The 21,392-nt window shown below is 36.9% G+C and overlaps 1 long non-coding RNA gene across 1 annotated transcript in view; it reads right to left on the reverse strand.

The window, feature by feature from the left end:
• Positions 1-20,281, reverse strand: part of LOC145665868 (uncharacterized) — a 568,569-nt gene extending 548,288 nt beyond the window's left edge. The window contains exon 1 of the long non-coding RNA XR_014127668.1: positions 20,245-20,281. This is a non-coding gene — a long non-coding RNA (uncharacterized LOC145665868). The remainder of the gene's footprint in view (positions 1-20,244) is intronic.
• Between the last annotated feature and the right edge of the window lie 1,111 nt (positions 20,282-21,392).

Raw genomic sequence — 21,392 nt, forward strand, 5'->3', positions numbered from 1 at the left:
CTATAAACTGAAATATATTGGCTAATACTCTCATTTAAAACACATTGTTGAGAAACTCTTATAATTTGGAGACTTGTACGTATTGCAAAAATTACTATTACAGTCTTTAATGAAGAGATTGGTCTACGAAAAACTTCTTAGTTTTGGAAGTATTTGATGCATCACCATCGATTTTGGCAAAAATTTAGAAATTTAGACAGTCCAAAAACAAAATATTTAAGTTTTACGTCCCACGATTATGCTGGCTAGGCTAAAGGAGACGGTGATGATGAGAAGTGAATGAAATGGTGGAATGAAGAAAGTGAGAGGAAACGGGATATCCCCCGAGAAAACCCACGCACACGGTGTTTGTCCACCACAAAGCTCACTTGCCCAATCTGGGATCAAACTAACGACTCATGCTCAAAAACGCTCTACCACTGAGCCATCGCAGCCTCTAAAGAGACAAAAGTTTCTCTCCCCAAAAAGTGATAGAAATCCGCCATTTCTAGTCCTGACTTTGAAATCACAATAGAGCAGAAACAGCACTAGATAACTAGAATCAGTTTCTTGCTATCTATTAAACATGCCAAGCACGCACTTTTTCTCCATCCTTAACTCTCTACTAAAACCGGAAATGATATAAAGCTACTACAACTTCCGGTTTCAATATTTATTGTTCTAAGAAAAGAGACCATCTTCTGTCTTAATCCTCCATTCAAAAGATAGATGCGATAGGAAGAAGCGACTCTTTGGAATTGATTTAGCGTTCTAAAAGTTCTTAACCATCTTATCTCTTAACGGTTTATTCAAACCAGAAGTAGCAGAAATTAACCACTTCCGGTTTTACCGATGCTTGCTACTGAACAATAAAAGAAGTAGATAGCGATAAACGGCTTTCTATTGTCTATTAATTGTCCCAAGAATATATTCCAATTCCATTCTAATCTCTCTATTAGAACCGAAAGTGACAGAAATCTACTAAGACTTTAAGTTTCAATATTAATTTTTACGTTGCTTACACAATGACACAATGACAAAGCAAACTCTTTTACGTGGTTGACCTTATAACACTTTTGTTTTTTAATATCATATTCTGTGGCGTTAAATTGCTCTTCTTCCATTGTCAGTAAACTTAAGACTATAGGTTCGAATAGAATTTAGTGTGTCTTCATTTGAATGTCCTGATAATATCTCAAAACAAAAATTAAGTCAACAACCAATTCTTGTAGTAAGTACCTTTAACATTTCTATTTAGGAGAAAAGAAGAAGCTCTTAAGAACATATCTTGCAAGATAGGGATGGGGCGAAACTGTTTTATATATATATATAAACACGAAACCGGCTTCTAGAAAAACTGGCAATTCAGATTTCTCCAAAACTCAGTTTTGGTTTTTCGCCGGAGCGGTTCTCTCTAAAAGAGTTTTTTTTTTTTTTTTTTTTTTAAGAAAAAGAAATTGAAACTAATATAATTTTTGAAACACTTCAGAGTGATACCGTTGAAGCCAGTATTAATTTTGGTTAACTTCTTACCAATCAAGTTAATGAAAAGGAAAATATTTTACGTACAAAAGCAAACTGGTTTAATAGAAAACCGAAACTAGTTTTTTGGATGGGAAATCGAAACGGTTTTTAGAAGAAATATGATCCGATTTTGGAGAAAAAAAAACAGCGTTTGGTTTGTCTGAAAATCTATTTGTGCCAGAATTAGTGTGAAAAAGTACAAATGAAACAAAAAATATTATAATAATTACTACAGCTATTTCCACACACATCCTTCCTCATCAAATTTTCAAACAATCGTATCTAGTGGCATCTTAAGCCACAAATATTATGTACAGTCAACGTTTCAAGTTCTTAGGTTAAGCGATTTGGCCGGTTAAGCGATACGTACGCACGATGGAGCTTTCACAAATACTTTCTTTACATTTGGTACAAGCAGGGCCCTGCCGTGGGGTGGGGGCGAGCGGAGCGACGGGGCGTAGAAGTAAGGGGGCGAAAAATTGGGGAGAAAAAAGGAAAAAAGATAGGAAAATTGCTTGGAAAATATGTATGGGGGTACTGTCGTATACCCTCGCCCCGGGCGCTGATTTTCCACGGCACGGCCTTGGGTACAAGCGCGTATCCTTCCGGATATTGGCATCTGATTGTTTCTGCTTCGCGATGAAGATCGTGTGCAAGATAATTCAGATGGACTAATTTAGGATATAACACTTCATTCTATTATTCTATACAACGTTTTGGGGGCTGCGGTGGCTCGGTGGTAGAGCGTTCACCTCTGGTGCTAGGGGTCTCGGGTTCAAACCCTGCTCTCGCCAAGTGAACTTTGTGGTGGACAAACACCGTGTGCGTGGGTTTTCTCGGGGTTCTCCCGTTTCCTCCCACTTTCTTCATTCCACCATTTCATTAATCTCTCATCATCACCGTCTCCTTTAGCCTAACCGGCATAACCGTGGGACGTAAAACTCAAAAATTTCATTTCTATACAACGTTTTATTCTACATCTACGTTTACAAAGTGATTCAATTCACTTTAAATATAACCTTCTTACTTGTGATATACTCTGAAATATGCTAATATGGAGCAATAAAATTCGGAAATATGCAGTATCCTGCAAAATTTCCGAAATATACATGAATGTCGAAATTCACTCAAAATATGCGCTATGATATGCGTCTCAAACGAATCCTTTCAAGTCCGTACGAAAGAAAAAGATACTTTCCACATGTTTCTGCATGTTACTATAAACAAGCATTTTACGTGTAAATCCGGGCTGTAGTTATCACAGTTCTAATATGGAAGCTAGTCTTGTCTTTGTCACCAAACAAGTTCCTTATCACTGAAGTTGGAAACAAGTTTTTAATTTCTTTTAACAGATGTAGAAGGAAAATCAATTAATAAAGATGAAAGATCTAGTTGCACTGGAATTACAAACTGATATATTGAGATTGAAACTCGATATTGATTGCTATAAAAAGGATTACCATATTTCAGGTGTGTTTGCTTTATCTTTCACTGGCATAATCGATTATTATTTTAAAAAAACAGACACAACGAGATTGTACTGAGTGGCCCAAAGTAGGTATACAGTCCGGTGCTGTTCGGCTCATGGCATTTTATATGATTTATTTATTGTTATCCATACAGGTATTAATTTAGTTCCTTTATTATTTGTTCTTAAGTTCTGTTCACTTATATCTTAAGCTCGGAACATACAATAACAAATAAACGTATTAACTTAATAAACTAAAATGTCACACTTTATCAATACAGGGCTGTATATCTACTTTTGGGCCACTCTGTATTTATTTATTTATTTATTTCAGAAAACAACAGGCAGATGCCTAATTTGTAGTATTTAAGCCTTTCTGAGTGCAAGTGCACTCTCCCTCCCTTTCATTGTTCATGCTGGAACAGCATAGTCCTACTTGAAATTGTGACTTTTAAGACTTGTTCTTTCTGGAGAAAGGGGAAGGCGGCAAATGATGCCATAGCACGGGGTGGCAAATTGCCTAGGGCCGGCCCTGATATATACATACAAGACGTGAATATACGATGACATAATTTGTGACAATGCAGAGTGTTTCAAAATGAATATTAGGGCTTTGAAACGTTGTAGTATCAATTACAATTAATTTACAATTATAAATATCAAACGAAAGAGCAACTCAAACAGTTTTGTACACACGCATGCGCGTGCACTGTTTCCTCTGTCTGCCGTTAGGAAGAGCTAGTATCGAACATGGCGACTAGAGAGCAGAAAGCTTTTTGTGTTTTAATTTTGCAGACTGAATCTGTAGTTACAATGCAACCGTCTTTGTGAAGAATTTTAAGGAGACACTTACAACTATGTCCTTATCGTATGCAGTTGCTACAAGGTCTAAAGCCTACAGACTATGGTTTATGTGTGACTCTTAAAATGAAATGTTGCTGCATGACACTGAAGATTATTTGGATCGTGTCGTCTTCAGTGGTAAATCGACGTTTTACCTTAGTGCTTATGTGAACACTCATAATGTTCGCATCTGGCGGTCAGCAAATCCTCAGGAGATGGTACAGATGCAACGAGAGTCCCCTAAATTGAATGTGTTTTGTGCCATATCCCAGCGGAAAGTTTATTGGCTTTTCTCGCCTATCGACTCGATGTGTGCCGTGTGACGAATGGTGCTCATATTGAACACATATTGCAAAAACTGTTTACGTTGCTCTTTCATTTGATATATTACTGATAATTGTACGTTAAATGTAATAAATACTACAAAGCCTTAAAATCCCAAAACTCCATTTTGAAACACCCTGTATTTCCCACCAACACTATTGGAACTAAAATGTGAAGAGGAGAGAAACTTATAAACTTATTGTTTAACAACGAGACTATAACTACTACAACAACAGTTACTAGTGAAGAAACGTTGCTCATATAGGTACAAAGAAACGAAGGATTTGTAAGTTATGAGGGTTTCGATTCAAGTTCTGCTGATTATTTCACTTGTCTGCAACATAAATCAATAAATAATTAGGGGTAAAAGTGCAGAGTAACGCGGGGGAACGCCGTCCCTTTACCTCGAAACTATATGTACGGCGTCCCCCAGTTCCTAAAAAATTACAAGGAGATAAAACAGACGGGGGGAGCGGCGTGACATCATTTCCCTACCTATCGTTCCACCACATTTTCAGATCCACATTTACTCCTGTGAATAATCAGACATTTAAAAAAACATGAAAAAGAACGATGTTTTTTATTGAAAAAAAAAACTTCACAGAAAAAACGTCTTTTTCCAACACTACACAGCAATAATGACTTTATTTTTACCACGTCAGGTCATTCATTTTGATAAAGCAAACTCGAAATCATATCGACTTTTTAATTCACGTAATTGGATCCACCCACAACAAGAAAGACCTACAGTATATGAAACACTAGATATTATGAGCACTTCTCTGGTCATAATTCGCTGACCGTCACACTCTTATATCAACTTTTGTTTATTCATAGTTCCAGGAACTTTATAAGAGATTACCAACGAACTGACAAGGAACAGACATGAATGTGTAATCAAGACATCCGAATCAAACGTAGTTCAATCGATAAACAGAACAAAGATATGTTCATGCACAAAAAAAGTTAAAAGAAAAATAGGGAGCTCGTTCGTGACTAGGCAGTTAGCGTACGCGCCTGTGGCATGGGAGACTCGGGTTCGATTCCCGCGGGAACTCATGTGGTTCGAATTCCACGTTAATCAGTAGGTCCCGCCTCATATAGCCTCGCTGCTGAAAGAGACGTTAAACTCAAAATCAACTCAACTCAAAAAATAGGTGCCACGGACAACGGAGTAAGTCTCTGAGACCTATTAACCCTGTTAGTATAAAGAAAATGGTAGACTTGCAGTGAAATAGCTATTGCATCAACACTGTTCAGTGGAAAGTCATTATTTATAGTTCATTTTCTTCAGCACGAAACAAGCTTTTCAAAGGTGTTATGTATTGGGTCCCATAACATACTTGAACAGGAAAAATCAGAGAATGTCGGGAAAATTCCCTTCAAAAATCCCTCCCATCAACTTTGGCCCGCTCTGGAGTGACCCCGGCTAAAAGTACATAATGCAAATGTATCTAGAAAAATACTATAGGGGATAAGAAACGAGTGTAACAAGTTATTTGTTTTGATAGACGGAACAGGTATGAGGGGAAAAGTACTATACCAATATGCTCTGTACATACGAAACCGAATCTATGACCTGACCCATGAAGAGAACATAATATAAAAAAGTGTAAACATAATATAAAAATTGTACATAGCACCTCTGGAAAGCTTGTTTTATGCTAAAGAGAATGAACTATAAACTATGACTTTCCAATGCATAGTGTTGATGCCAATAGCTATTTCACTGTGAGGAGTCTACGATTTTCTTTATAATAACAGGGTTAATGAGCACCAGGGACTTAGTTCGTTGTCCATGGCACTTAATTTTCTCTGTGCATGAACATATCTTTGTTATGTTTATCGAATGGACTACGTTTGATTCGGATGTCAGGATGACACGTTCATGTCCGTTCCTTGTGAGAATCTTGAATCGCTAGGCCTTCATACACAATTTCAATGGGACGTACATGATTACATACGAGCATACAAGTAACGCGGATGGGTAGTCACATGCAATTCGCTTTTAGACACTACTCTCCCTATGAGATTTTGGAAAAGATTCAACACACTAACGGGTAAAAAAGACACCATATCCATTAACCAATCATAGCAAAGTTCCTCATACCAAACAAGGTAAGTTGACACTTTTTCTGGTTATTTAAAAACAAATTTTACTCCTACAACGCCAATGGAACCGCGGTAAGCTCATGCAGAACAAAAAGTTAATTTTAAGTCACCTCATCTTGAACCAAATACCCCTCACTCACTTTCAGACATCCATCCACTTACACCTTCTATCAGCATAGTCGAAATCCAACAAGCTATAGCACAAATATTCAATACTGCACTAGGTGATGCGAGAACCTTGCGGCCGGGAAATTTGCGCCCTACCCTAAAAAGAGAGAAAATTGCGCCCGCTACATGTTTGCGCCCTACAATTAAACTTGTTTTTGTATCGTGTCAAGTAGCTTCCTCTCACACTTGAACCAGGCTTGGGACTGTCAGAAAAATAAAACAAACCTATTGTTCCTTTTTCTGGCGTATTCAGAACCTCGTTCCCTTGTCATTTCTTGTTATTGTCCTAATATCATTATGTAGGAAACTCATTTGTTATTGTTTGTTATTTTTTAGCAAGAAATTATTTCCCTTGTCATCTTTGTTACTCCGTGTTTACATTGCTTTGTCGTTTTCACTCCAATTTTTGGATTTAGACTAGACTTCTGAGACATTGAACAATATCTTTGGGCGAAATTGTTTTGCATCTGTGTAGTATTACCCCAATTCTGTTATCAAGTCCGTACATATCCTTTTTTTTTTTTCTTTCTTCCAAACCCAGAAAGACCCTATCACAATGCAAAGCATTGTGCTCAACTTCCTGTAAAAGCATAAAGGAATTCGGATGCAATTAACATTAACTGGAGCCTAAAATCGCCAATAATGCCTAATATATAAAAGGTTAGTTTTTCGGTCAGCACTAATATACGTGTTTGTGACTTTGATGAAAGTGTCCCCCTTTTATTACGATAAACTAAAAACACTTTATTGCCAAGCATCATGTATTCCATTGCAAACAGCCCTACACACAAACTCTATTAATGCCTGATTTTCCACGTTAATAGAGCACCCAAACGCAAATATATCACTAAAATTTATTTTATTTTTTTTTACGAGTAGCACGTTCTTCTCTTAGGTATAATAAACTTTGATATTGACTATACATGCTCACCTCCTTCATCGTACTCCACTTCTTCTTCTATTTTACTTATATCATTACTACTTATCTCCTGTTCTTTCCGACATTAATGCTGTTGCTACTGACAATGATCCTTCATCTTTCATATTTCCATTTTATGTTTCACAGTAGTACGTTTGTTCTAACAGGATACCCACTGTCTACATTATGCCTTGCAACAGATAGCAATTTCCCACATTGACTGATAAACGTACTCTGTGTAACTGTGGGCCGCGGTGGCTCAGTGGTAGAGCGTTCACCTCTGGTGCTTGGGGTCCCGGGTTCGATCCCAGCCCCGCCAAGTGAACTTTGTGGTGGACAAACACCGTGTGCGTGGGTTTTCTCGGGGTTCTCCCGTTTCCTCCCACTTTCTTCATTCCACCATTTCATTCATCACTCATCATCACCATCTCCTTTAGCCTAACCGGCATAACCGTGGGACGTAAAACTTAAAGATTTCATTTCATTTTCTGTGTAACTGTGTTCACAAGTGCGAAAATCTCGCACAAACTTGTGCTAGATAGTTACAACAAGCTAGTACCGCATCTAATTCTTGTCAGGGCACAGCGAAACAGGAGGATCCTCGCGTGGTAAGTCTGTACGAAACAGGCGCGTTAGCTACGATGAGACATGTGAAGCAGAAGGCTTCCCGTATGGTAGATCTGTAGGGACTAGGCGCGTTAGCGAGGATGGGTCATGTGCATCATTAAGGGGTTAGAGAGGCGATTGTCCCCATCCCGGAAATTTAGAGATATACGTTATAATCGAAAGTATAGTAATATGATAATAATATTTCCTTCCTACTCCGCCCTTCAAAGTACAGCCTGAATGAAGCTACTAAGGTGAGTACCGTAAAAGAATAATTGTTTGTTTCTAATTTTTTCTCATGACAGTTTGTTCTCGTAATTCGAAGGTATATCATTTTTGGTTCTGCGGAAAGATAACAGTGTAGTGGGCGATGTACACTTGACTCATATTACTGTTTAAATACTGAAGTAGCGATTCCTGTTCAAGTTCTTGTCACACTTGAGTTCATAACTCTGCCTACTGGTCTTGTGTTTAGCGCGTGTGCGGTTAGGTGCACGCAGTCTCGGGTTCGATTTCTGTTGAGATAGTCTTAAAATTTGAACGCAATATGATTGTTTGCATTTCATTTTAAACGATAGGTCCACGTCTCTTACAGCCTCGGCGCTAAACCTAAACAAATAAGAAACAAATAAAATGAAAGTAGTGCTTCGCCTCATGATCGTCAACCCAACGACTGATATCGCTTGACTACATCCAGAACTAGCTAGGATAGACACCAGGCCTGTAGTACATAAGAAAAATGTAATATAAATTTCCGGAGGATACTTTACCCTTGGGCCACCTAAGCTCATCACTGTTGCAAATGTCATGATAACACAAGAACGGGCAAGTTCTACAACATAACTTCATACATAGGTTACACATGTTTACTTATACTGAAATTACCACATAGTTTCACAGACATTAAATTAGACGCAAGTTACAAGGATAGGTTTGCTGTTCAATCCTATAATCATTTGTCTAGCCACGGCTGTTTATGATCTGCCCCTCTATGATACAGACGTTAGCTCTGTTATTACTCTTGAGTATAATTGCTGACGGACAAAACCAGTAATAGGTCAGCTTAATTGCAATGGAATTAGTTAGATCATGCAGGTAATTAACTCTGGGAACACAATCGTCAATTGAAAAATGAATTATCTATCTAATAACATCGTGTATCATCATATCATGACAAATTTCAACATAAATTAAGGATAATTGGAACTAATGAATTACTACTGTGTCAGATTAATTTGATTTATTAAATGTACTTGGATTGGGAAGTATTCTTGTATCATTATTTAGTTATTCTCTTTCTTTTTATAATTGTTTATCGAATAGAAGTCCCCATTTTTTCACACAAGGAACACAAGGATGTAATGAACACCATATATATATATATAGAGAGAGAGATAGATAGATAGATAGATAGATAGATAGATAGATAGATAGATAGATAGGTAGATAGATAGATAGATAGATAGACCCTCCTACGAAAGGCTGTTCATAGTACACTTTGTGCATTATTTTCAAAGTTTTGCAAGACCAAGCGATTGAAAATGGTAGCGCGGCGACAACTCCCTCCCCTTTCTCTTGTTACGTCAAATAATAAAAGATACACAGAAACACGCGTTTAATTATTATTTTAAATGATAAGTTTAACACAAAATTTCAGGTATCTAATTTATTAAGGCTCAAATGGGTTTTCCCAATGCTGGTACACTACGCGGCAAAAAAAAAAAAAAAAGATTGTGATTCTTGAAACTTTTCAGTGGACGATTCCCAAGCTTGTACTTACATTCATTCCTGACTTTTCTTTTAGAAAGACAAGGTTTGGGACCCCTTAACTTACTAAAAGTAAAATCAGGAATGAATGTAACTATAAGCTTGGGAATCGTCCACTGAAAAGTTTTAAGAGTAGCAATTTTTTTGCCGCGTAGTGTACAAGTTTAATAATCTAAGGATCCACCTTGACCCTTTAACTCGCTCTTACATTTTTGAATTTTTAGAAACCAATCCATACACTAACGCAAATACACATAACAAGTACACTAATACACAATATATCCTTACAAGAATAAAAATACAATCATGCTCTGTGACACACGTATTTTGTGGATGAAATTATCCCAGAACTAACATTGCATACAAAATAAATAAATAAATAAATAAATAAATAAGAAAATGAACTAAACCAGATTTTTAACGCAATTACATTAAGTCTCTGAAACAACATTAATGTCAAATTTAAAATTTAAATAAACACAACTCTTACTATAAATTTAAGAGATTCCGAGATATGAACATTTTATTATAATAATTGCACTTCTTACTCAGCTCCTACCAACTTGAATTTCCAATAATAAGCTAACCATATCTCGGAATTCCTGCAAGTTGAGAAACGTGAAAATTTGTACTTGGACTTTTCACTTAAAGTAGATAAACATGTGTTTGAGCGGTTTTCGATCTATGTTCTAGATTAATGAACCAACTCCAGTTGTTTTTTCTTCCGTTCTAGATCAAATAGTTTTGGAAAAAAGATGCCGAAGTACATGTTTACCTACTTTAAATGTAAGATCAATATATCAAATTTCATATATATCTAAACTTTAGGGATTTCCAGATGTGGACATTTTATTAGAATAAACTAAATTCCCATTTCTTCCTTCCACATCTAATATCTAAATATTATTGTTAATGGCATCTTACATCACAGATCCTAGGTTTTTTCTCTTTTATTTACTTTGCTAGTTCACGAAGATCAAACAGATTTAACGGAGGCCTGAATACGACATGATTGTGTATTCTGCATAAATATATGTAACGAAATTTATTTCAATACATAAACACATAAAAATGAAGAAACAAATTTGAAAAGGACTTCGTGAATGAAAAGACTCTACGACTGAACAATTCTCCTTATATTAGAATTTATTACTTGAGCTGAACTCCTACCTGTACAATTCCACTCACCGGCATTATTATTATTATTATTATTATTATTATTATTATTATTATTATTATTATTATTATTATTATTATTATTATTATTATTATTAAATATTCTGGCTGTAGGAAGGTCCTTCAAATAACAGAAGAAAGCATTCATTTCCTTTTTAATCTCTTAATTTTGGGCCCGGAAATATTTCTTCTACTTCTCTTCAGTTTCCTCTTTTAACTCCCAATATTTTCTTCTGTTTTTCAAATCATCGATCACTTGTGTTCTTCTTCTTCCTATTCCTCGCTTTCCTTCCATCTTTCCTTCTATGGCGGTATGAAGAAAGCAGTTTCTTCGTAAGTTGTGTGTTCAATCCAATTGGCTCTCCTACAAAGGATGCTGATTAAAAGTGTCCTCTTCTTTCCTACCTGTTTTAGAACCTTTTCATTTGTTACTCTTTCCGTCTTCCTCCATCACAACATTTCGAAGTTCTTTCATGGTTTTGTTGGCGCACAAAGTTTCTGTTTTCTTAAACAATATGGAAGTATAATAATAATAATAATAATAATAATAATAATAATAATAATAATAATAATAATAATAATAATAATAATAATAATAATAACTGACGTGCTTGAGGCCAAGCTGAAGATTTACGCAAACAAAGGCTAGAGAAAGTTTCTACAAACTTTTCAACAAACATTCCTCAAGGATTTTTCTTTCCTTAAACTTTTAGTTTCTGCTCATTCATAACAGTTAGTATTAGGCTTCTAAACTATGCTCTGCATAAGTAATAGTGGAAAGGCTGTGGATGTTTGTCTGTCTTTCTGTCAACACGTATCAGAGCAAAAACTGTAACAGATACCGAGAAACGTTTTCTTGCATCAATTTAACGTTCTAAGAATATGTTCCACCTCTTTTCTAATTTCGTTGAAAGCAGAAGTGGTATTAATCTACCATTTCTGGTATTCATGTTAATTACAATAGAGCAAATATGTAAAAGGTAGCGAAAGTTTTTTTTTTTTTTTAACGAAGATTTAGTACCTCAAGGAGAAACTCATTTTCAACTCTTATCACTCTGTTACAAATTCTTAGATATTAAAAACCACTGTAAATTCCGTTTTCTTTTTTAAAATTGATCCTCATAATGCCAAAACGGTAATAAATAGCGAAGGAACTGTTTCTCGATATGAATTTAGCGTCAAACAAAACCAAAAAAAAAAAAAAAATGTTCAATCATGGCACTAATCGATCTACTATGACCGGAAGTTCAAAGTCTTTTTGCCGTCGCTAATCCTGTCGAGCAGTTCGAAGCTTGAAACAAAAAAAAAAAAAAAAAAAAAAAACGATAATCGTGCCGTTAGTGCTGCATGCTTGTGAAATATGCTCGCTTACTCTGAGGGAAGGACGTAGACTGAAAGTATTTGAGAACAAGATCGTGAGACGAATATTCGGACCCAAGAGGAACAGGTATGGGGAATGGTGGAAACTCCACAACGAGGAACTGCATAATTTGAACTGTTTACTGAATCTTGTTAGGGGCATCATATCTAGGAGGCTCAGGTGGAAGGTCATGTAGCCAGAACGCTTTCAAAGTCTTAACTGGAAGACCAAACGGAAAACAACCATTAGAAAGATCTACGTGCAGATGGGAGGATAATATTAAGAATCTTACAGAAATAGGAATACAAAGTTGAAACCGGATCCAGTTGGTTAAGGACAGAAGTCAATGGAGAGCTTTTGTGAACGCAGAATTGAATTTCCGAATAGCATAGGTCATAGAGTTAGTTAGTTTGTTAGTAAGTAGCCGGAAGTACAAACACTGTGTGCGTGGGTTTTCTTGAAGTTCTCCGGTTTTCGTATACTTTCTTCATTCCATCACTTCATTCATTCTTCTCATCACTGTCTTCTTTAATCTTCACGGAATAACTGTGGAACATCAAACTGAAAGATTTCTTTCTCTCTCTCTCTCTCTCTCTCTCTCTCTCTCACTTCCTGCATCCGGAAGTCGCAGAAATCTTCTGTTTGAATATGAATCTCTATGAAAGAATAAGGCTAAAGAGATGAGTAGAAGGTAGAGTGCTCATCTTTGACGTGTAGAGTCTAGTTCGATCTTAGCTCCCGCCAAGTATTCTTTTTGGTAGACAAACATCCTGTGCGTTGGATTGCTAGAGGTTCTCACGTTTCCTCCAACATTCATCATTCCATGATTATTATCCATTTCACCATCACCATCTCTCTTCAACTTCGCGCATGTAACGTAGTACGTTAAACTAAAAAAAAAAAAAAAAAAACTGTCGCTTCTAATTTCACCCTTAGATTTCACAGAGCAAAACTGTAAGAGATAGTGCGAGAAATTGCTTTTCGATATAGTTTCTTTTAGCAATTCAAGAGTAGGTTCTATGTGTCCCTTCCCCTTATCCGTATATTGAAACAAACTGATAAATTTATAACTTCCGGCTAGAATATTAGAAGCCAATAGTTTGGAAGCCTTAAAACGAAACTCACTTCTAATATTTTTTACTAATTATTTTACTATTATATTACGACTAGAAATTTGTGAAATGTGGATGTGAAGAAGAAAGGAGAGAATTAACTGGGTCGAACGGAAAACGAATGAGAAGGTCTTAGAAATGATGGACGAGAAAAGAACAATTTCAGATATTATTAAGAAAAGGAAAAGAAATTGGTTGAGACATTGACTAAGAAGGAACTGTGTCATGAGGGACGTGCTAGAGGATATGGTGGCAGGAAAGAGAGGGAGGAGACGAAGGAGACTACAATTAATGGACGATATCGAAACAGAAAAATCGTACGTGAAGAAGAAAAGGTTAGCAGAAGACCGTGGAGCATGGAAGTTTTTCAGTTGCAGCAAGTGACCTGCCAATAATGGCAGAATACTTCTGATGATAATTATGATTATTTAACTTCCAGATTGTTTAAGAAATTACAAACTTACTGTACCAAAAAAATGCTATGTAGGGCTCTCATGAACTGAACAGGTTACCCAACACTCCATAGAGCCTTTTACCACTCAAGCATTTCCATGATTGTTAAACATTCACGCTATAAATTATTTTATTGAAGTCAGACTTTAATTTAGCTTCTGTAAAAGCAAAACAAATTTTCCAACGATAGACCTCAAGTACCTCATTAATATAATATTCTAAATATTTAAATCTATTTTCATTTTCAACTTCATGTTAATTTTGCTTTCTTTTCTTTTTTTTTCTTTTTTTTTTTTTTTTTTTTTTTTTACAGTGCAAGTATTTCGTTTTGTTTTTTCATCTTGTCTCTAATTACTCATTAAAGCTATTCATACCGTCAATTTAGAAGAAAACTAGCAATTTTTCATAAGCGAACATTCCTCTTTCTTCGCTTTCACTTATACAATTTCTTGAACCGCTGTGTGTGTGTATATATAAATATCCAGAGGCAAAGTTCTTGTTTTTTTTAAAAAAAAAATCTTTCAGTGTTTCTTTTACATTATTAGTTCCTAGCTCACTGGAGCATTCCGTTCCAGCATAAAAAAAAATGTAAGTAGAACGCAGAGTGGTAGCTCTCCGTCTAATATATTACATCATGGCTGTTGAAATTCGTTTTCCATCCGGTTGCATTCCGGAAGAGTCGACGCAATTGCTACGCTCTTGTAGTCAGGGTATCCACCATATTACTCTAAATGGCACCAACTTTTGATAACAGAAAATACTAAATAAGAAATAAAACTTCACAAACTGGGTAGTTGTTTATCTCTCGTTAAAGCTGGATGCACAGAAGATATATTTAACTTCAGTGACAAGGAATGATGGGACACATCAGTACTAGAAAAATTGTGTAATAATTCTCCTATCCTAGACTTAGTCACCAACGTATGATGAGTGGACGAACATAGAAGGGGCAAGAGTAAGAGAATTTGAAATGAAATTAAATCCTCCACATAAATTCAAAGACGATGGTGATATACAGGGTGTCTGAAAACTAAGTGCCATTGAAAGTTTAAAACTTTCGTAAATAAATTAAACAAAATCTGCCTTGATGCTTAATACTTTGATTACTCTTCTCTCATACACATGTCATTTAAAGAATTCTGGCGTATTTTTTGCAATAATTTAAAATAACAAAACTCGAAATTTAAAATATTAAATCCCAACTGAAAAAAAGCGAGGTTTTCATGTCCTGTACAGTAAATGGAATTAATATCGATCTAGCGTAAACATTATTGAAGGTACCAAGCCCAAACTCAAGTGAATGTGATTCAGAGACAAAGGAGGCCATTTTGAGTTTAGTGGACACGAGCCTCTTTGAGAACAGTCAGCCTGACTACACTCAAACCCGAGAGAGCTCCAATTGCAAAATGTCTGTCTCTGAGGGTAACGAACTCGAGAGAACGCGTAAACCAATGGTGAGTGTGAGTTCCATTGAGAGTAGCAAGCCCGAGTGAACTAATCCCTATTCATAATAATGAACCCAAATAGCCCAACTGAGCCCCATTGAGAATAGAGGACTAGAACCCGATTTCAGGATACAGGAGCACTTCACTGTACCCACGGACACTTAGGAACTCACATTCCAAACTAATGAAACAAGGTCTCTGGCAGATAACCACAGTTGTGGTCGTCTTCTTACATCTATAGTGATCGCAAGGACTCGTGAAGCTTGACCTAGATCTATCAGTTTTAGCATCCAATAGAACGCGAAGATGTGTCCCGGTCGTCAACCCACAAGCATGAAATTTAGCCAGTGTCGTCTTTCGCGCTATACGGAGAACATCTCCTGAGGATACAGAGTTGTTGGATGGCCGCTAAGTAGCTCCACGAATAGTACCGAATTCTTCCGATGCATCACACGTGAGGAGAAGCCGTTTTATGTTGAGTTCAGGATTTAAGAGTCGTCACCGTCACTATAGGTCAGAGGAGGACACATTAGGCTGGTTTAGTAGATTTTCACGTGAAGCCCTGACCGCACTCAGTGCGAATTCTTTATGTGAGCCTGGAATAAAGTAGAGGTTCATTGCACTAAATATCAAAAACAACAATAGTTAAAGAACCAGACGTCCTTTAGTGGCTATTTCCATAATCTCATGGACAATACTCCTTTTTTCGATATAAATCGTTGTTTACTTCACTTGCATGTTACTAAATACGGAAGCTAACGTCATGCGTTAGTCAAGCTCTTAATACAAAGCTAAAAGCGACTTTGCATAAGTCCCTAAAAGTTTTGTAAAAAAGAAAAAAGTAAAAGAAACGAGAAAGAAAGAAAGAAAAGAAAATGCTAATACCAATTCATATGACTAATAGAAGTAATATAAAAATAAATACTATGATTCAAAAATGTATACCGGTATATATTTGAAATATATATACTTTATTCTATATTGTTTACTACTAAAATGCCCGTTCTTCGCACGAGAAGAATACTTTTTATTTTGGACATAAAGAGGTGAATTTGGGTTTCTCAGCGACCCCGAAAACTATGAATACGACACTAATCATATCGGTCATTTTCGATCATTTTTAAATATCTCTCCGTCCCCTTAACCTTCCCCAAAGTCGCACGATCAAAGTGAAATGACAAAACCCTTCCCAGCCCCCAATCTCATCTATGTGGAAAATTTGATTGAGATCGGTCGGGTGGTTCAAGAGTTATTAAGTCTCAAAATATAGTCACTTTTATTTTTTTTTTCATATATATAGATAAAGGTACGAGTATTTATGCAAAGAAGTGCTTAGTTCGATTCAATAATGTAGATTTACATATTTCATTTATATCCAAAGGCAAAACTATCCTAATTTACCGAATCAGAGATAATCCGTATTCAATTTTCTAAATATTAGTTTACTATTATTGCGTTAATTGAGTACTCTGTGTAGTGGCTTTTTAAAACTCCATATACATCAACGATTTTACAGCTAAAGTGTTTAATCTATTGCATTAGCCTGCTATATTTTACGGCTTGTTTGCATATTTATTTCTGTGTAAAATAAATGACCTCTCTGAGTGATTTAATGCCGAGTCTCCTATACTGGAACAGGTAGTGGAAAAAAATGACTTATTTTTTAGTGTTCCTTTTTTTAAATTTCCCTTTCCAGCGGGCAGTGTGACAGGTTCGATTTCCGGTGAAGACCATAATTTTCGCAGTTGACTGAGAAATTACGTAAATTCAGAGAGAGCAAACTCCTGTTTACAAAGCCGGAAATATCAGTGGTAAGAAATGATATGCTGACCTCATATGATCAAAATATTTTCTTAATAATTTAGACATATTTGTGGGCAATATCGGCATTTATGTGCTTAACCCCGTCACATAAGAGGGATGACGTCCTTCCGCAAGGACACTATCCGAGGGAAGGAAGGAAGGAAGGGGGAAAGAAGTAACCGACCTGGAATGTGTATGTTAGGTGTTATCCCGACATTTGCCTGGTGTGGATGAGGAAACCCCAGAAAAAAACGTCAGTCAGGATGGACGACTTGAAAAAGTTCTCCCATCGCATAACAAAATCACAATCTGTCTGGGCGACAGTAGCTCATTGTGAGTTAAAAAGCCAGGGAGAGCGTTTTTGTACTAGATTTAGTACGAAAATATTAGAGATGGAAACCCTGGTTGTAGCTTCTGTATTTGGTTTATTTTATTTCCACGAATTCTTCAGGTAGCAACGCTATATTGTCGTTGTTGCTTGAAGAACGAGGGATTAGTTTTGCAGCAGCAGGGAAGTTTGTAAGACTGCAAGCTTTAAGAGAGCGGCGGAAAGAGAGGGTAAAAAGATGTTGTCGCCTTACCCGAAGAATTCACAAGAAAGAAAAAAAGGCGGGGATCGAAGCAGCGAACCGAAAAATGGAACACTCAGCAAGTAACTCGACGAGCATATGCCTGTAGAGCAGCGAGTGCATTAGAGCGAGCGTAAATTTCAATCTCACAACCTCAGACTTAAACCTCATTACGACAAGCTTCGTTCCTCTGTACCACGCACTCTACTCCTTACCCCAATATCCCGCAATACCCCGCCCTACCGTATATATTACTACGAGTTCTGTTATATATATGATGGGGTAAATTATTGCTACGTACCAACAATCATAAAGAATTGGTTATATCAGCACTTCGCAAAATCTATATAGGGCCATTATGGTTGAATAAATTGCAGCCTGTCAATTGGGAATCCACCCAATGTCTCGGAAAAAGAGGTTAAGTAACATCAGCTTACGTAAGCACTATTTCAAATCATTGACACGAAAGAAATCAATCTGCCGAAGAAAATTGGAATCATAATTCGACGAGGTATATACACAACATAGTATATTTTGGCTTCACGTCACATTTATTTACGAAAAAAGAAGAAGAAAGAAAGAAAGAAAGAAAGCAAAGCATGTACTGAAACTACTTTCCCATACGAAACGAGAAATAATTACATTAAAGTAAAAATATGTTAATGATTGAATTTATGGAGTATATTCAATAGGTTGTGTAATATTATTAGTGTTTAACGAAAACAAAGTCCAAAGTTGAAATATAGAGATATATCAATTAATACATTCCCTTAAGCTAAACCAGATAGTAAGGGGAGTGTAAATTTTTATGTGTATTCTTAGAATAAGTAAAGAAAAACAAATTGTTTTGAAAATCTGAATATTTGTGCTGTACTATAGCCACGCCACCTATTAAGATGAAGCTGACACTAAAGTATACATTAATCAAGTTTTTCACGCCACCTATTAAGATGAAGCTGATACTGAAGTATACATTAAACAAACTTTTCACGACACCTATTAAGATGAAGCGGATACTGAAGTATACATCAATCAAACTTTTCACGACACCTATTAAGATGAAGCTGATACTGAAGTATACATTAATCATGTTTTTCACGCCACCTATTAAGGTGAAGCGGATACTGAAGTATACATTAAACAAACTTTTCACGCCACCTATTAAGATAAAGTTGATACTGAAGTATACATTACTCAAGCTTTTCACGCCACCTATTAAGATGAAGCGGATACTGAAGAATACATTAATCAAACTTTTCACGCCACCTATTAAGATGAAGCGGATACTGAAGTACGTTAAGAGTCGTATTTACAGCACATACTCCTAATAGTCATATTTACAGCCTATACTTCAAATAATCGTATTTATATCCCATATTCCTAATAGCCATATTTACAGCCCCTATGTACCCTTAATAGCCGTATTTACACGTTGAACTAGTAGTATACTATTACCACGCTTAATTGCATGCAAGGAGAGCATGCCCTCGACCGTTCAGTCTCTTTAATGGGCAGGTCCCGACAAACAACGCACCCTGCCCGTAGTTGCTCCATACTGGACCTTAACTGTTAGTCTTCGTACGCGTTGAGTCACCGTTTGGTACCGACTCATATCCTTCAGAGTTTCCTCCCTTCAGCAGGATCAGAGCCGTTACCCAGATTCCTGGAATTGGCCCCTCCCAACTCCGTTCAGTCCCCCGGTAGGCAGGAATCCGACACTCTCCTCCCGGTAGGATCGTCCAAGCAACACGGGAATTCCTCTAATTACGGTAGAGGTACACCGTACATTACCAGAGCCAATGACTGATGTAGACACTCTGCTCAAGGCAGACCTTGTCATTTGGGAGCCGCGTCTCCCCTAGCCTTAGGGAGATGTGTCTCCCCTGGTAGGTCCACCCAAGCAATACGGGGCTACCTATCTTTAACGTGTTTAGGTACCACATACACGTGGTAGCAATGCTACTGTCCGAACCCAATAGTATGCGTAAACCACCATTAGAAGGGGCACCCACACCCTTCCTCGGTAGAGTCGTTCAAACAATACGGAGCTACCTCTTCTTACGGAAGAGGTTAACCGTGCATTACCAAACCCAATGGCTGATGTAGACTGTCTACCTTTAAAGACAATGGCCATTTGGGAGCGGCGGCTCCCCTGGAAGTGTTGTGACTCCTACACCAAGTGAAGATGCAAGCCTAGGACGAAGGAGTAACCCACGTCCTCAGCGCTCCTGAGGTACAAGTGTGCCTTAGGATACTAGGTATCCCATCCCGGACCAAAGAGCACGCACTACACGCTCTTTGAGGGCAGTATCTACATTATCCTCCAGGTAGGACGTTGGATCCGCCCACACTTTAGGCACACATTCCCATAATCAAAATTACATTATGTTCTTAAAAACATTATATTATAATGTTTAATCATTAACAAACTATTCTCAGCGAATGTTTCGCCAATGACGGTTACAATTCACAAATCGATAAGTACGGTTTAATGTATTGTTGAGGAAACTGACTGTTTCAGCAACTAGTACTGTACGTTATCATCATAATTTTTTAAAAAAAATAAACATGGATTGGAAAACACGAAGCATTGTAACAAAAAATTCATCTACTTACCTCTATCTCGTCGCTGGAGCAAATACTCGAAAAATCTAGAAAAGAAAAGAGAAAAGAAAATTACATACGGTACTTTACCCAAAGCAACTCCTTAGTTCAAAATACTTACGCACATACATTCATAAACAATTTATTTCTACTATCCACTAACCAAGGCGAACTTTTGAAGCGGGGCAGAAGATCGATTCCAAGGATGGTCAAAAGACCGATACATAAGCACAGTCAGGAATACACACACACATAAATGACTGTACGTGTGTGTACGTTCCAATATAACTTTGGGACGCCTAGAGCAATTTCAACCAAACTTGGTACACATACTACTTGCAGTCTGGAAAACAGTACTGTCGGGGAAAGACTCCGTGGCTCACCTAGGGAGAGTGGGAGTGAGAGGGGATAAAAAGGATCGGAAACGACCGATACTAGTGTCATGGGCTATATTTTTGGAGTTCATGAGCTCATTTGTGACAGTAGTAATGCTCTTAAAGCTCAAGTTCAGCCCTCCAGTGGGGGTAAGATCCTCTGGCATACTTAGAGAGAGTGGAATGAATAAAATATAAAAATGATCGAAAACTGCCAATATTAGCTGTCGAATCTGTAGTTTTCGGAGTTGCTCAGGTGAACAGTGACATTTCCGACGCCGTTCAAATCCAAATTCAGCCCCCATTAGTACTGTACTTTTAAAGGGAGGGATGGGTAATGTCTCAAAATATTTGAAAGTACTGATGGTATTGAATCCATAGTTCTCTGGGTCCTTAAGCGACTGTTGACAGTTTTGGTGCGAGATCCGAGATCAGCTCCTGATGGGTAAGAATCCCCTTGCACTTCTAGAGGAAGGGGAGGAGAGATATATAAAAAGGAAGAGACACTAAATCAAAGACATTTGTGTTTTATTTTATTTTGTAATAAAATTTGGTGAAAGGAAAAAGTCGTCCGGACCATCATTTAGACTCTACCTATAAAATCATTGTGATATAAATACAGACCTGCTTATTAGTATAAATTACAAGGGAAGACAACAATGAGACTTATAAAGCTGAAAATTAATTACGGACGATAATTACTTCATAAGATGGAAGTGATACTGAAGTATAATCTCACCTAGCTCTCCCTTATGACATAGTCAGATTAGGACAGGATTTATTACT

The sequence above is a fragment of the Thermobia domestica genome, chromosome 12 (assembly GCF_964235325.1).
Source record: "Thermobia domestica chromosome 12, izTheDome1.hap1.1, whole genome shotgun sequence".
Taxonomy (NCBI): Eukaryota; Metazoa; Arthropoda; class Insecta; order Zygentoma; family Lepismatidae; genus Thermobia; species Thermobia domestica.